General features: G+C 43.7%; 1 long non-coding RNA gene and 1 pseudogene across 3 annotated transcripts; both read right to left on the bottom strand.

The window, feature by feature from the left end:
• Nucleotides 1-4,875: 4,875 nt before the first annotated feature.
• LOC109941241 (uncharacterized) lies at nucleotides 4,876-11,425 on the bottom strand. 2 transcript variants are annotated; one of them, XR_002263878.1, is made up of 4 exons: nucleotides 11,177-11,425; nucleotides 9,371-9,487; nucleotides 7,565-7,681; nucleotides 4,876-5,882 (listed from the first exon to the last, which is right to left on the bottom strand). It is a non-coding gene; the product is annotated as an uncharacterized lncRNA (long non-coding RNA). The 2 variants fall into 2 exon arrangements; XR_002263877.2 differs by lacking the exon at nucleotides 11,177-11,425 and having other exon boundaries at nucleotides 9,371-9,648.
• Nucleotides 11,426-12,973: 1,548 nt separating this feature from the next.
• LOC100276475 (uncharacterized) lies at nucleotides 12,974-13,566 on the bottom strand (annotated as a pseudogene). Its single transcript, NR_148061.1, has 2 exons — nucleotides 13,495-13,566; nucleotides 12,974-13,287 (listed from the first exon to the last, which is right to left on the bottom strand). The product of NR_148061.1 is annotated as an uncharacterized protein (transcript).
• Between the last annotated feature and the right edge of the window lie 1,903 nt (nucleotides 13,567-15,469).

The raw sequence follows: 15,469 nt of genomic DNA, 5'->3' as shown, positions 1-15,469 counted from the left end.
AGTATCAGACTGGATTAGGATCGAACTCTATTTCTATTAATTTTTGAATTAAAATTTATTTAGGACCCTATCATTTTGTAAAGACGTAATTGGATCACAATTCATTACCACCCCTAGATGCAACACTATAGTATATTATTTCATCCCACCTAATTAAGCTAGACTCACATTCAACCATGTCCACATTCAACAATGCTCCTACAGTGTGATTGCTTACGAGTACCACAGGGAGCTGGTCGCTTATAAAAAGCGAGAAGTTAACAACCACTAATAAGAAAAAATAGCCAAATATCTATTTTTTATTTTTAGCTTAGCCTGTAATTTAGGTAAATATTTATAATGGTGGTTCTCTAGAAGATGCTTATAAAGTTCGTGATTTTTATTGGCCTTTAGCAGTTATACGGTCGTCTACAAAAATTAAGTTTAGAAGAATCGGTACTAACTTTGTATGTACTAGGGATTATAAAAGCGAGAAACAACAAACAACAGTTAATAATTAAAAAACGAAACAAAATATCAAAGCTGAAGACAACTGCAACCTAGGTGGTTAAGATGCAGCACTATACACCATTTCATCCCATCTAATTAAGCCCACCACTATTTGGTGGCAGTTTCAAATGATTAGTTACCGATAAAGTCAGCTTACTGCTCCCTTCTAAAATTTACCAGTATAATGCCCGTGCGTTGCGACGACAAAAAATATATTTGAAAAAAAATATTAGAGTACTGGTCAAAAAAATTAGATTACGCGATAGTGCATCTCATTTGCCGATTGAGCCATATAACATATGTATGACACTATACCTGATACTGGTCGGAACTGTGTGCTGTAGCAGCGTTATGGCTGCTGCTGCGCAAGCCTGCATGCATATATAGTTATATACTGTTCTTAATGGTACACCCTCCCGTCCCCGTCCTTGAATAAATCATTTTATAGAGTTATTCTAAATCAAACTTGAAAAATAAGTAAATTTATAGAAAAATTCAACAATATTCGCAACACCAAATAAACAAATTATGAAAATATATTCCATGGAGCATCTTGTGATATTAGCTTGGTGCCATAAATCTTTATGTTTTTTCTTATAAATTCAGTCAAATTCTAAGAAGTTTGACTTAGAACAATTATGAGAAATGAAGGGTGTGGAAAATAAGCAGCAGCAACCACTGCAGCCGCTTCAAAAGAATAGGAGTCCATGTTGCAATAATTGATGGGCACATCAACATCATAGCAGCTGAAATTATTTTGTTTTGTACGCCTCACTAAAATACAACTAATACGATTTTGTTGTCCCGTAGAAACATGTACATGGAACACCACACGTCCAGATTCACTCGACACTCACCAGCATATAAACCTTGTTGCCACCTGTAGATATCTTGTACACCTAAATTATAAATACCAGTGCACTGCAAATAAATGACAGAAGGAAATGGTGTCATGATGAGGTATGCTGTCAAGGCACAATGTAAGGCTAAAGGTGGCATAGTGAAGGTTATTGGATTACTAATTTGCAACAAGTAAAGAGCGAAAGGATAATACAAGTAGAATCCTTAGCTAAACTTTGGCGCAACCATGTTCAGTGCTTCCACGCACAGTGGACAAGAGTTGGAGTTCAGGAACTAAATAACCCATTTGGGTATTTTGTTCAGATCATTAGGGTATTTTGCATGATAATAACCATGTTATTGTACTTGAAAAATACAGAAGAATAAGTAGCCCCTACCCCCCCACAAAATAGAGATATAACAACACAAAGCTATTGTCATGCCTGGACGGACATACTAGAGACATCGACATAGAACAGCTCAAGACTGGAGGTCCAAGCAAACACGTTCAGTTTTGTGGCTAAAAGAACAAAAGGACTTGAGAAAGAAATCAAAGCAACAAACCTTGAAAGTATGCTCATCCTAACAAGGGAAGCAACACCTTGCATCAGCTGGTTCAAAGTGTGTCACAGTCATGTTTTTCCTCTCCCCATTAAGCTCATGCACACTACAAACAGAAGGTTAAGTTGTGAATATGTTTCTTGATTTACAGAAAATAAAACAGGTCGATCCATTGGACACAAACTGTAGAGACATCTAAAACATCCCCATAAAATGAAACAGGTCGATTCAGTTTGCATATCGACTTGAAGTGAGACTGTCAAACATAAAAATGTTCTTTGCTTATTACAGAAGTATAAGAGTATGTCTTGTTGGAGGTGCGTAACAATAGTATCAACTGAAACATGTGAACCTCATTTTGTGCACAATAAGGGTAGAATTTTATGTATCTTCTCTACAAGAAACACAGATTCATCTGCTTCTTCTTTGAATTTTCTTTTTTCAGGTACTCAATAAAGAACTCTTTGGTCATATGACACCATACTTCTACACACTGCACATTTGCAATAAATCCACCTTTGACTAAATCCAACCAATTCACTTCATACAAATTTTGGTCCAATTAGAAAATTCAGGTTAGTAATATGTTCGCCCTTTCTCACAAGGGTAGATGCCATAATATTAGCATGGTTAATTTATAATACACCAAGGCAAATAATGAGATCATGCATGATTATATGATGGGAACATACCAGTAAGACCAAGCTTGCAGTGATATTTAGTAATGCTGATGACTTTTCTGAACATACACAAGAAAAGGAGACAAAAAGTGAATGTGACACTTTATTATGACATGGAACCATAAACACCTCAACAATCAGATGATAGATTAATCCACCTCATTCATTAGAAGCAAGCCCAATGGTATCTCTTCCATTACCAGTGATGCGTCGGCTGCATTTCATGCCTCTCTGTTCTCACATGATGCTGGAAGATCATCACCGGTTCCTGTAACCAATGCCAAATTTATTAGTACATTATTTCAAATGTTGTTACCTGACTGGTTCAAACTGGCTGGCGGGCAGGTAAAATTCTGAAAGTTGTTCTGCCTGTACAAAAATGTGTTGTTCCTGATGTTCTAATAAAAAGGTTCATGAATTAACCAACAGAAGAAAACAAATCATGATTTACCTGCTATATGTTGCAGAGGCACACAATCATATTTGACGAGTGTGATCCGTTATTCCCGGTGTTGTGCTATATGTTGGTTTTGATCTGTTACGCGTAGAGAGACAGCCGTTGCTTCGGTGCACTTCTCTCCCAGTCCAAGATCTTCTCATCCTCCTCGATGACATGGAAATCATCATAGTTCCTGATTGATGCAAGTACTAAATCATTAACGTGGATATTGTTTTTGCATTAGCTGGACTGCATGTGCTCAAGCATGTGAGAAAGGGTTCCATGTCTGTGTCTATTGCCTTGTGAGACTTGTCCGTCATTTCTTTCAAACGTTATTTAGAGGTATGATAATCATGACATAATGAAGCAATAAGATCCACACCTTTCTCAGTTTGTTTGACTGAATTCAAACAAACAAACAAAAACATAACTATGAGCATAACTCAATGAATAATTTAAAAATATATTCAAAAAAGAACAATTCCTTAAGTGAGAAGAGCCTTTAATCGAAGCTCTAAATTTAGCTAGCATGTGAATCAAAAGTATGGCCTGCATTGCAGTAAGCAGTTTCTGATCAACTAAAAATACATGTAGCACCTCACAACACTAAAGGTGTTAGTACAAATTACAAACTGAATAATGAATAATGAATGTTTGAAAGACAAAAATGTAGCATGGAATGATTTAAAAAAGGTTAGTATTAGTACACCTTACTTGTGAACTACAATATGTTTAAGAAGGTCCATGTCCACCATGTCAAGGTCCACATCCGGGGAGTGGCGCTGCAGCAGGTCGAGCTCATCGAGGAGCCGACCCATGAGGTCCATGTCTTCAGTGGCGCCCTCGAGCATTGGGCATGATCTTCTTTTTCCAAAGGATCCTAGGTGCATATGTGTCAGGTATTTAAATTCAGGGTGCTGCCCATGTGTCAGTACTATGATCATGAGCTTCATGTTGGCATGCTCGCGTTGTTAAAATTGGAGTGCACCACGATTAATTGCTATTACTCAATCCAAGTTTTAGTGAGAACAGAAGGCCTGATAATTAGTATGGTGGCTGTGTTGGATTGAGTATTAGGATGACAATTATGTTGTTCTAGTTTATACAGTATGGATCTAGCCTTGAAAGTAGAACATTACCTTTACATCACAATGACATGCTTATTATTGCCACCTTTGCTCGTGTCTTGTATGTTTCTCCTCCCACTATTTTTTATTATTGTTCTGAATCAGTACATAATTGCATCTTGGTGTCAGTTGTAATATTTTTCACATGTGGCTTTCTCTTTTAGGTTGTGCCGATGGAAAATATGAATGGTCGCAAACGTGTCAAAGAAGGGGAGCTTTGTGATAGGAGAAATCAGAAATGGTGATTGGTCCATTTCTTACAAATTAATCACTATAGGCAGTTGTTATGCCAACATGTTTTTTTATTATATTTCCCTTCGGAAGGAAGAGGAGTTGATCTCAACAGAAATTGTACATCATGATGAGTTATACAAATTTGCAGCTAAAACTATGATAGTTAACTGACTCCAAAATTTAGATGCAAGTTTAGTTATAGTTTTCCTTGCAATCAGTAGGAAAGCGTCAACACAAACAAAAATAGCGTGTGAGTTTCTACATGAGATCAAAACCACTAACTTTTTGCCAGTTGCAATGCATCTATAAGTCTTGGCCCATAGAGAAATTCAATTGATTCTTTCCAAATGATCTTTCGTAAATGCTAGGCATGGGGCTAGGAAATTAGGAACTACTAAACAAGTTGAAATTCGGCAACAGTTAATCGTTTGTGTCACTCCTCTTTTTTTATTTACACGAACCCAACAACAAAACAGCCCGTATAGGCAAGAGTGCAGCACAGACTTGTTCTATGAACCAGGCCCTTATTAGTAAACAACGAAGAACCAACGATGAGGTGGATGAAGCCACGAAATAATTGATTATTGTATAAGCAATTGATCAACTGTCCATTGTGATTGTATAAACACACAAAACTTGTTTGAATTGTGCATACTAATAAAACATTTCAATCATACCAATCATCACAAGAAAAAAGAATCACATGCATAATATTCTCAAATGTTATAACTGAATATAAAAAAGAATCAGATGCATAATGTAAACTCACCAGACTACTATTCCTATGCCTCGCTGAGTGATAAGTGCACTGTGATGCTCCTCCTCTCCACTGCTTGGAAATTATAATTGAACATTTAAAATTCACATCTATTTGAACTATAAAAAGGAACAGCACCGTCAGGACTCAGGACGACAATAGCCTTTAGCCAAAAAAATCCATCCATTGAATTTGGTCTGTTATGGCTCCAGAACCATCCAAAGTGTGAACTATAAAGAACAAGCAGCAGACCCAAGATGCTTCCATGGAATTTACCTCAATCAAAATAAAAAGTTGGCCGAGTGCAGACATAATTCATTTATAAGATGCTTGATACATCACTCTAATATACATGTATATAAAAAACTAAAACCACCGATACCCAGCAAACATAATGCCATGATACCCCGAGGAATTTCAACTGTATATCATTAACGAAACAATTTGCTCCCATAGAAATTCTAACCAAAGTTGCAGTTACCATAGTGCAAGAATGTTGTGATTTTGGTGCTTGCTCGAACCACGAATGCTAAAATGGTAGAAGTGATTTAGCACGCAAAACACATAAGAGTAAGAATGTGTCATCGTGTTTTGGTAGGAACAAGGAACGGAGGAGCAGGGTGTACGTACAACCTCACCTTTCATGCACATTTCTACTTTTACTTTCTGCCCTTTCCTTGATTTCCCTTTCCTGTTATTGTTCGATGGGGCCTTCGTCTCTGTGTAAAAGCAAACTCTCCAAATTTATGGCCAACCTTCCCTTCAGTGATCTTGCACCGGACATGACTTTTCCAATTGTAAATGAGCACAGTGGAACCAACAAATTCCGGCAAAATAGAAGATCTACGAGACCAAATCTTCTTCCCATTCATGTTTTCTCTGTTCTTCTTTATTCTAGCCAGCAAAGCATCGACGAATGCTCCCTTCCATAGAGCCCTTGAGCTGCACACAGCAGTAGATACATACAATTCAACAATCAACAAGCAATGCAGGAGGAAGACTGACATAGAAGCACAAGTTAGTGTTGGTGATGATCCGCATACATAACAAGCTCGTAGCTATATTTACCTGAAATTATTAGCTATATTTACCTGAAATCACGAGCTGCTGCTCCAAGGCCGGAGAACCTGAAATTATTAGCTATATTTACCTGAAATCACGAGCTGCTGCTCTAAGGCCGGAGAATAGAGGAGATGCGATGTGCTGGGGCCTAGGCGCCTGATCAGACCATGCGGTGGAACATACAAATTGAGGGGGCGCGACGGAGGCAAGCATATGTCGGTGGCAGCGATAATGGCCGGCTCGGCCTACCCCAGCAGCCACTTCATGGTCTCAGTGTCGGACTTGTGGTCGAGCTCCCGCGTGATCTAGAAGATCCACGCGACGCAGAGCGCAGGTATCCGGATCCGACGGCCCCAACCGTCGTCCATGTTGTGGCGGCATCCGGATCATGGGATGCAGGAGAGGGAACCGCGCAGACCTTCCATGGAACAACGCGCGCAGAGTGGATCCGTGTCGATTTGGGCCGATTGAATGGTGCCGGGTCGGACCTTCCATGGAACCACGCGGACCTTCCATGGAGAGCCCGGTCGAGGTCGGCGCGGATCGTGCCCTTCCATGGAGAGCAGAGTGGATCCGCGTGGTGGCCAGTGCCGGGTCGGGGTCGGCGATGCCATGACGCTTGCCCGAAGTACCAAGTGACGCCTGCTACGGTAATGGCAGATCTTCCATGGCGGTGGGGAGGATTGAGGATCCGCGTGGGCGTTGATTGCGGCGGCGGTGGAGAGGATCGCGGGGGATCCGCGTGGGCGTTGATTTCGGCGGCCGTGGGGAGCGCGGACTGAACCGAGGCAGAACCACCAGTACTGTGGACGCCTACAGTAGAGACTTAAGGAGTAGTAGAGATAAAATTCACATCTATTTGAACTATAAAAAGGAACAACACCGTCAGGACTCAGGACGACAATATCCTTTAGCAAAAAAAACCATCCATTGAATTTGGTCTGTTATGGCTCCAGAACCATCCAAAGTGTGAACTATAAAGAACAAGCAGCAGACCCAAGATGCTTCCATGGAATTTACCTCAATCAAAATAAAAAGTTGGCCGAGTGCAGACATAATTCTTTTATAAGATGCTTGATACATCACTCTAATATACATGTATACTAAAACCACCGATACCCAGCAAACATAATGCCATGATACCCCGAGGAATTGCAACTGTATATCACTAACGAAACAATTTGCTCCCACAGAAATTCTAACCAAAGTTGCAGTTACCATAGTGCAAGAATGTTGTGATTTTGGTGCTTGCTCGAACCACGAATGCTAAAATGGTAGAAGTGATTTAGCACGCAAAACACATAAGAGTAAGAATGTGTCATCGTGTTTTGGTAGGAACAAGGAACGGAGGAGCAGGGTGTACGTACAACCTCACCTTTCATGCACATTTCTACTTTTACTTTCTGCCCTTTCCTTGATTTCCCTTTCCTGTTATTGTTCGATGGGGCCTTCGTCTCTGTGTAAAAGCAAACTCTCCAAATTTATGGCCAACCTTCCCTTCAGTGATCTTGCACCGGACATGATTTTTCCCATTGTAAATGAGCACAGTGGAACCAACAAATTCCGGCAAAATAGAAGATCTACGAGACCAAATCTTCTTCCCATTCATGTTTTCTCTGTTCTTCTTTATTCTAGCCAGCAAAGCATCGACGAATGCTCCCTTCCATAGAGCCCTTGAGCTGCACACAGCAGTAGATACATACAATTCAACAATCAACAAGCAATGCAGGAGGAAGACTGACATAGAAGCACAAGTTAGTGTTGGTGATGATCCGCATACATAACAAGCTCGTAGCTATATTTACCTGAAATTATTAGCTATATTTACCTGAAATCACGAGCTGCTGCTCCAAGGCTGGAGAACCTAAAATTATTAGCTATATTTACCTGAAATCACGAGCTGCTGGTCCAAGGCCGGAGAATAGAGGAGATGCGATGTGCTGGGGCCTAGGCGCCTGATCAGACCACGCGGTGGAACATACAAATTGAGGGGCGCGACGGAGGCAAGCATATGTCGGTGGCGGCGATAATGGCCGGCTCGGCCTACTCCAGCAGCCACTTCATGGTCTCAGTGTCAGACTTGTGGTCGAGCTCCCGCGTGATCTAGAAGATCCACGCGACGCAGAGCGCGGGTATCCAGATCCGACGGCCCCAACCGTCATCCATGTTGTGGCGACATCCGGATCATGGGATGCAGGAGAGGGAACCGCGCAGACCTTCCATGGAACAACGCGCGCAGAGTGGATCCGTGTCGATTTGGGCCGATTGAATGGTGCCGGGTCGGACCTTCCATGGAACCACGCGGACCTTCCATGGAGAGCCCGGTCGAGGTCGGCGCGGATCATGCCCTTCCATGGAGAGCAGAGTGGATCCGTGTGGTGGCCAGTGCCGGGTCGGGGTCAGCGATGCCATGACGCTTGCCCAAAGTACCAAGTGACGCCTGCTACGGTAATGGCAGATCTTCCATGGCGGTGGGGAGGATCGAGGATCCGCGTGGGCGTTGATTGCGGCGGCGGTGGAGAGGATCGCGGGGGATCCGCGTGGGCGTTGATTGCGGCGGCCGTGGGGAGCGCGGACTGAACCGAGGCAGAACCACCAGTACTGTGGACGCCTACAGTAGAGACTTAAGGAGTAGTAGAGATAAAATTCACATCTATTTGAACTATAAAAAGGAACAGCACCGTCAGGACTCAGGACGACAATAGCCTTTAGCCAAAAAAATCCATCCATTGAATTTGGTCTGTTATGGCTCCAGAACCATCCAAAGTGTGAACTATAAAGAACAAGCAGCAGACCCAAGATGCTTCCATGGAATTTACCTCAATCAAAATAAAAAGTTGGCCGAGTGCAGACATAATTCATTTATAAGATGCTTGATACATCACTCTAATATACATGTATATAAAAAACTAAAACCACCGATACCCAGCAAACATAATGCCATGATACCCCGAGGAATTTCAACTGTATATCATTAACGAAACAATTTTCTCCCACAGAAATTCTAACCAAAGTTGCAGTTACCATAGTGCAAGAATGTTGTGATTTTGGTGCTTGCTCGAACCACAAATGCTAAAATGGTAGAAGTGATTTAGCACGCAAAACACATAAGAGTAAGAATGTGTCATCGTGTTTTGGTAGGAACAAGGAACGGAGGAGCAGGGTGTACGTACAACCTCACCTTTCATGCACATTTCTACTTTTACTTTCTGCCCTTTCCTTGATTTCCCTTTCCTGTTATTGTTCGATGGGGCCTTCGTCTCTGTGTAAAAGCAAACTCTCCAAATTTATGGCCAACCTTCCCTTCAGTGATCTTGCACCGGACATGACTTTTCCAATTGTAAATGAGCACAGTGGAACCAACAAATTCCGACAAAATAGAAGATCTACGAGACCAAATCTTCTTCCCATTCATGTTTTCTCTGTTCTTCTTTATTCTAGCCAGGAAAGCATCGATGAATGCTCCCTTCCATAGAGCCCTTGAGCTGCACACAACAGTAGATACATACAATTCAACAATCAACAAGCAATGCAGGAGGAAGACTGACATAGAAGCACAAGTTAGTGTTGGTGATGATCCGCATACATAACAAGCTCGTAGCTATATTTACCTGAAATTATTAGCTATATTTACCTGAAATCACGAGCTGCTACTCCAAGGCCGGAGAACCTGAAATTATTAGCTATATCTACCTGAAATCACGAGCTGCTGCTCCAAGGCCGGAGAATAGAGGAGATGCGATGTGCTGGGGCCTAGGCGCCTGATCAGACCACGCGGTGGAACATACAAATTGAGGGGCGCGACGGAGGCAAGCATATGTCGGTGGCGGCGATAATGGCCAGCTCGGCCTACTCCATCAGCCACTTCATGGTCTCAGTGTCAGACTTGTGGTCGAGCTCCCGCGTGATCTAGAAGATCCACGCGACGCAGAGCGCGGGTATCCAGATCCGACGGCCCCAACCGTCGTCCATGTTGTGGCGGCATCCGGATCATGGGATGCAGGAGAGGGAACCACGCAGACCTTCCATGGAACAACGCGCGCAGAGTGGATCCGTGTCGATTTGGGCCGATTGAATGGTGTCGGGTCGGACCTTCCATGGAACCACGTGGACCTTCCATGGAGAGCCCGGTCGAGGTCGGCGCAGATCGTGCCCTTCCATGGAGAGCAGAGTGGATCCGCGTGGTGGCCAGTGCCGGGTCGGGGTCGGCGATGCCATGACGCTTGCCTGAAGTACCAAGTGACGCCTGCTACGGTAATGGCAGATCTTCCATGGCGGTGGGGAGGCTCGAGGATCCGCGTGGGCGTTGATTGCGGCGGCGGTGGAGAGGATCGCGGGGGATCCACGTGGGCGTTGATTGCGGCGGCCGTGGGGAGCGCGGACTGAACCGAGGCAGAACCACCAGTACTGTGGACGCCTACAGTAGAGACTTAAGGAGTAGTAGAGATAAAATTCACATCTATTTGAACTATAAAAAGGAACAGCACCGTCAGGACTCAGGACGACAATAGCCTTTAGCCAAAAAAATCCATCCATTGAATTTGGTCTGTTATGGCTCCAGAACCATCCAAAGTGTGAACTATAAAGAACAAGCAGCAGACCCAAGATGCTTCCATGGAATTTACCTCAATCAAAATAAAAAGTTGGCCGAGTGCAGACATAATTCATTTATAAGATGCTTGATACATCACTCTAATATACATGTATATAAAAAACTAAAACCACCGATACCCAGCAAACATAATGCCATGATACCCCGAGGAATTTCAATTGTATATCATTAACGAAACAATTTGCTCCCACAAAAATTCTAACCAAAGTTGCAGTTACCATAGTGCAAGAATGTTGTGATTTTGGTGCTTGCTCGAACCACGAATGCTAAAATGGTAGAAGTGATTTAGCACGCAAAACACATAAGAGTAAGAATGTGTCATCGTGTTTTGGTAGGAACAAGGAACGAAGGAGCAGGGTGTACGTACAACCTCACCTTTCATGCACATTTCTACTTTTACTTTCTGCCCTTTCCTTGATTTCCCTTTCCTGTTATTGTTCGATGGGGCCTTCGTCTCTGTGTAAAAGCAAACTCTCCAAATTTATGGCCAACCTTCCCTTCAGTGATCTTGCACCGGACATGACTTTTCCCATTGTAAATGAGCACAGTGGAACCAACAAATTCCGGCAAAATAGAAGATCTACGAGACCAAATCTTCTTACCATTCATGTTTTCTCTGTTCTTCTTTATTCTAGCTAGGAAAGCATCGACGAATGCTCCCTTCCATAGAGCCCTTGAGCTGCACACAGCAGTAGATACATACAATTCAACAATCAACAAGCAATGCAGGAGGAAGACTGACATAGAAGCACAAGTTAGTGTTGGTGATGATCCGCATACATAACAAGCTCGTAGCTATATTTACCTGAAATTATTAGCTATATTTACCTGAAATCACGAGCTGCTGCTCCAAGGCCGGAGAACCTGAAATTATTAGCTATATTTACCTAAAATCACGAGCTGCTGCTCCAAGGCTGGAGATTAGAGGAGATGCGATGTGCTGGGGCCTAGGCGCCTGATCAGACCACACGGTGGAACATACAAATTGAGGGGCGCGACGGAGGCAAGCATATGTCGGTGGCGGCGATAATGGCCGGCTCGGCCTACTCCAGCAGCCACTTCATGGTCTCAGTGTCGGACTTGTGGTCGAGCTCCCGCGTGATCTAGAAGATCCACGCGACGCAGAGCGCGGGTATCCGGATCCGACGGCCCCAACCGTCGTCCATGTTGTGGCGGCATCCGGATCATGGGATGCAGGAGAGGGAACCGCGCAGACCTTCCATGGAACAACGCGCGCAGAGTGGATCCGTGTCGATTTGGGCCGATTGAATGGTGCCGGGTCGGACCTTCCATGGAACCACGCGGACCTTCCATGGAGAGCCCGGTCGAGGTCGGCGCGGATCGTGCCCTTCCATGGAGAGCAGAGTGGATCCGCGTGGTGGCCAGTGCCGGGTCGGGGTCGGCGATGCCATGACGCTTGCCCGAAGTACCAAGTGACGCCTGCTACGGTAATGGCAGATCTTCCATGGCGGTGGGGAGGATCGAGGATCCGCGTGGGCGTTGATTGCGGCGGCGGTGGAGAGGATCGCGGGGGATCCGCGTGGGCGTTGATTTCGGCGGCCGTGGGGAGCGCGGACTGAACCGAGGCAGAACCACCAGTACTGTGGACGCCTACAGTAGAGACTTAATGAGTAGTAGAGATAAAATTCACATCTATTTGAACTATAAAAAGGAACAACACCGTCAGGACTCAGGACGACAATAGCCTTTAGCCAAAAAAAATCCATCCATTGAATTTGGTCTGTTATGGCTCCAGAACCATCCAAAGTGTGAACTATAAAGAACAAGCAGCAGACCCAAGATGCTTCCATGGAATTTACCTCAATCAAAATAAAAAGTTGGCCGAGTGCAGACATAATTCATTTATAAGATGCTTGATACATCACTCTAATATAAATGTATATAAAAAACTAAAACCACCGATACCCAGCAAACATAATGCCATGATACCCCGAGGAATTTCAACTGTATATCATTAACGAAACAATTTGCTCCCACAGAAATTCTAACCAAAGTTGCAGTTACCATAGTGCAAGAATGTTGTGATTTTGGTGCTTGCTCGAACCACGAATGCTAAAATGGTAGAAGTGATTTAGCACGCAAAACACATAAGAGTAAGAATGTGTCATCGTGTTTTGGTAGGAACAAGGAACGCAGGAGCAGGGTGTACGTACAACCTCACCTTTCATGCACATTTCTACTTTTACTTTCTGCCCTTTCCTTGATTTCCCTTTCCTGTTATTGTTCGATGGGGCCTTCGTCTCTGTGTAAAAGCAAACTCTCCAAATTTATGGCCAACCTTCCCTTCAGTGATCTTGCACCGGACATGATTTTTCCCATTGTAAATGAGCACAGTGGAACCAACAAATTCCGGCAAAATAGAAGATCTACGAGACCAAATCTTCTTCCCATTCATGTTTTCTCTGTTCTTCTTTATTCTAGCCAGGAAAGCATCGACGAATGCTCCCTTCCATAGAGCCCTTGAGCTGCACACAACAGTAGATACATACAATTCAACAATCAACAAGCAATGCAGGAGGAAGACTGACATAGAAGCACAAGTTAGTGTTGGTGATGATCCGCATACATAACAAGCTCGTAGCTATATTTACCTGAAATTATTAGCTATATTTACCTGAAATCACGAGCTGCTGCTCCAAGGCCGGAAACCTGAAATTATTAGCTATATTTACCTGAAATCACGAGCTGCTGCTCCAAGGCCGGAGAATAGAGGAGATGCGATGTGCTGGGGCCTAGGCGCCTGATCAGACCACGCGGTGGAACATACAAATTGAGGGGCGCGACGGAGGCAAGCATATGTCGGTGGCGGCGATAATGGCCGGCTCGGCCTACTCCAGCAGCCACTTCATGGTCTCAGTGTCGGACTTGTGGTCGAGCTCCCGCGTGATCTAGAAGATCCACGCGACGCAGAGCGCGGGTATCCGGATCCGACGGCCCCAACCGTCGTCCATGTTGTGGCGGCATCCAGATCATGGGATGCAGGAGAGGGAACCGCACAGACCTTCCATGGAACAACGAGCACAGAGTGGATCCGTGTCGATTTGGGCCGATTGAATGGTGCCGGGTCGGACCTTCCATGGAACCACGCGGACCTTCCATGGAGAGCCCGGTCGAGGTCGGCGCGGATCGTGCCCTTCCATGGAGAGCAGAGTGGATCCGCGTGGTGGCCAGTGCTGGGTCGGGGTCGGCGATGCCATGACTTTTGCCCGAAGTACCAAGTGACGCCTGCTACGGTAATGGCAGATCTTCCATGGCGGTGGGGAGGATCGAGGATCCGCGTGGGCATTGATTGCGGCGGCGGTGGAGAGGATCGCGGGGGATCCGCGTGGGCGTTGATTGCGGCGGCCGTGGGGAGCGCGGACTGAACCGAGGCAGAACCACCAGTACTGTGGACGCCTACAGTAGAGACTTAAGGAGTAGTAGAGATAAGACATTTTAAGATTTTTATAGTTAAAGTATATCAAGTTTGACCAAAACTATATAGAGAATTAGAAAGATTTATGACATCCAATAGGTATTACTTTAAAAATATAACTAATGAAGAATCTAATATTCTTTTGATATCATAATAATTATTATTATTGTATTATATACATATGGTCAAATTTGAGATGTTTTGACTCTTAAAAAAAGGATCACTTAGAATTTTAGGATCAAGAGAGTAAAAACTCTTCTTTCGAGCGTGCTTCAACACTTAGCTTACCAAAAACTTGTTGCATGTATATTATTGCATCTTTTCAGTTTACCTCAACTTATACCTTCTTTCGTAGAGACAAATCTGCAGCAGAAGCTATTGACATAATGAAACATGGCCTATATGCCTTAAAAAACATGGTATATACATATGTAAAGATTGCTCATATTATATCGTACTAGGGCTCGACGAAATACTCGTGGCTCGATAACTCACTCGACTCGGCTCGTTAGTAGCTCGACTCGACTCGGCTCGTTTTAATTTTGTAGCGAGCCAAGCTAGCATTCTAGCTCGGTTCTCTAATGAGCCAGCTCGAGTTAGCTTGGGAGCTAGCTCACGAGCCAAACGAGCTAGGCCACAACACAAATTTGTCTAGTCGTTGGTGTCGTCTCATCTCTCATAGTCTTGTTTTCTCGTAGTTATGATATATGATATGGACATGTGTGGATGTGCCATGTGCTTAAATATTTGCATTATTGCATGGCTACATACCTATATTGCATATTTAATATTTGATTATTGATTATGGTTTTGTGAACTTAGTTTCTAGCAGCATATGATGTTAGTGTTGTGCAATGAAACATTACAGGTTTGTAGAATGGATGATGAATTGCTTTTATAATGATGCTTGTTGCTATCTTATTATAATAAGGGTTTATAAATCTATAAGTTAATACATATTTGGTTATTTAATTTAATATTAAAAGTTAGAAGCGCTAGGACGATGATATGATAATCTCTACTACTTATTAAGGCGGTAAGGGGTAGGCTGCCATTCCGTGTTCTGCATTTCCATTCTCATTCCACCCTCCCCGCAAAGCCCATTCCCCCCTCCCCGTAAAGCCCATTCCTATTCTCATGTGCATCCCACGTCTAGCTAAAACTAGTTAAAATTAAATTAAAAAACACAAATGTGGCCCCCCAATGGATTTGAACCTGCGACCCCTCAAGCA

The sequence above is a fragment of the Zea mays genome, chromosome 7 (assembly GCF_902167145.1).
Source record: "Zea mays cultivar B73 chromosome 7, Zm-B73-REFERENCE-NAM-5.0, whole genome shotgun sequence".
NCBI lineage: Eukaryota > Viridiplantae > Streptophyta > Magnoliopsida > Poales > Poaceae > Zea > Zea mays.
The sequence above is the reverse complement of the archived record's forward strand: the minus strand, read 5'-3'. Positions and strand labels throughout refer to the sequence as shown.